The 2296-nt window shown below is 39.9% G+C and overlaps 1 pseudogene; it reads right to left on the bottom strand.

Moving 5' to 3' along the window:
* Window positions 1-1337: 1337 nt before the first annotated feature.
* Window positions 1338-2062, bottom strand: LOC100354192 (ankyrin repeat domain-containing protein 49 pseudogene; annotated as a pseudogene).
* Between the last annotated feature and the right edge of the window lie 234 nt (window positions 2063-2296).

Below are 2296 nucleotides of genomic sequence, written 5' to 3'. Positions count from 1 at the left end.
GGCTTAATAAGTGAGTCCAGACAAGGGAGTCTTCTCTGCTGTGCCAAATTCAGAATAAATAGGGTTTCATTTGATTTTATTGTTGTGCCTGTTAACCTATCAACAAGGACTACTGTTAGGTGTTTTTCAACTAGAATGTGAACCTAATTAGAGAGGCTGTCACCTAGTCCTAGTAGACTCAGCTTCCCACTATTGGGAGTTCTCTTCACCAGATCCTTTCAGTAGCACAGCTTTTAGCAATGATTAATTCATCAGAAACTGCAGTGACTAGTATAGAAAATACAAATTTCCATGCTCAATCTTAGAAAATACAAAATTCCATGCTCAATCTTATTTATGTCTTTAAGAGGGAGAGGAAGAACACAGCAAATTTCAAGACAAAGAAATTATGTACATAAAATAACAATAATAAAATATCTCTTTCTTAATTTTTCATGCAAATACTTGTGGTCTACACCAGAGAAGCAAAGACATACTGTGTAATAAAGTGAAGAACTCATTTCCCTTCAGTTACAAAAGAGATAAATGTTGTATTCTCCCAATTCACAAACTATTATTTCTCTAAAATATTCTTTCTTTAAATATTTAAGAATTAAATTCTGAATTACCATACCTTATAAAACTACATGTCAATATAGTAAATGTCAAAAACCCCAATATATGGCATTTTAAAGAAATATAATTTTCCTAGATCAGCACCAAATATATCTTCAATTTCTGTACAACCTGTGTCAAATTCTGAAATATGGTTATATAGAGACTACCTCCGAGAAAAATCAAAAAATCCACAGAAATTATTAAAGATATATTCAGGCTGGCGCCGCGGCTCACTAGGCTAATCCTTCGCCTAGCGGCGCCGGCACACCGGGTTCTAGTCCCGGTCGGGGCGCCGGATTCTGTCCTGGTTGCCCCTCTTCCAGGCCAGCTCTCTGCTGTGGCCAGGGAGTGCAGTGGAGGATGGCCCAAGTGCTTGGGCCCTGTACCCCATGGGAGACCAGGAGAAGCACCTGGCTCCTGCCTTCGGATAGGCGCGGTGTGCCGGCCGCAGCATGCCGGCCGCGGCAGCCATTGGAGGGTGAACCAAAGGCAAAGGAAGACCTTTCTCTCCTCTCTCTCTCTCTAACTGTCCACTCTGCCTGTAAAAAAAAAAAAAAGATATATTCAAGCAACTCTCAAATATGTTTTGACATCAATATCAGGCACATTGTTTGGACAAATATTAAAGCGAGTACCAATGATTTTTCTTCAGTTGATGTCAACTTTGCATTAGGGAACATTTGACATCTCTTACAATGGAGGCACTACTACTTAAACACTAAAAAAAATTACTAGAACCATTAAGACTGAAGGGAAGAATTTGTACTGTTTCCCACAATTTCAAAGAGGTACTGCTAGGTACTTGATCTCCTGATGACATCAAATGTGATTACTTCCAAGTTGTTTTTCAGGTCTGGTTCAATATAATGGCTCGTCAGGAGACATTCAAGGGTATCTCTGCTGCCTCTTTTCCCAGCAGCAAGATGCAAGGAGGTCAAGAGGCCTTTTGTTCGGGCACTGATATCCACATCCTGCTGAAGTAAGACCGAAGCCACGCTGGCATCATTCCACTTACAAGCACTGTGCTGTCGTCTCCTGCCATCCACAGTCCCCGCATGCACTGCCACCCCTTGAGCCATCAGCTCATGAACAATATCCAAGTGTCCACTGTCGGCTGCTCGATGAAGACGGCTATATTGATCTCCATCCCTACCGTTCACAAGGCTGGCCTTTTCAGAAAGTAACCTCTGCACTGAGGCTTGCCAGGTTTTTTCAGCAGGCCAAAGAAGCAATTTGCTTGGATCTTTTTCTATTGTTATTCTTTTTTTTTTCTTGTAGTTGATATCACTCCTCATTTTCATCTTGCTCTTCATTCTCATCAGATTGGTCCACCCAGAGCCTGTGAGTACTAGGGGGAATAAGGTGTCTGTGTTTCCGATATTTCAAGTTGGTGAAAGTGTTCAGAAAACTCTAAGGAACTCTCTGGCTATGGTTTTTCACCATAATTTATGTTATCTTTTTCCATTTTTACTACTACTCTAAATAAAAGACATTTCAAATGCCAAGGTTTTATTCTTCAAGATCTTCTGGAGCCAAAAATCATTGCTACTTATCTAAAAAAAATTCTACCAGCCAGAATGAGTCTCTAGGTAAATCCAAATATAATAGAATAGATGAAGTGCTACAATAATTAATACATATATGATAACTCCTAGACACAAACCTGTTAGAAGTAATACATAAATCCATTGAAGTTGTG

The sequence above is a fragment of the Oryctolagus cuniculus genome, chromosome 5 (genome assembly GCF_051225735.1).
Source record: "Oryctolagus cuniculus isolate XC-2025 breed Fujian yellow rabbit chromosome 5, ASM5122573v1, whole genome shotgun sequence".
NCBI lineage: Eukaryota > Metazoa > Chordata > Mammalia > Lagomorpha > Leporidae > Oryctolagus > Oryctolagus cuniculus.
Note: the sequence above shows the minus strand (reverse complement) of the source record. Positions and strands in the feature narration are given on the sequence as shown.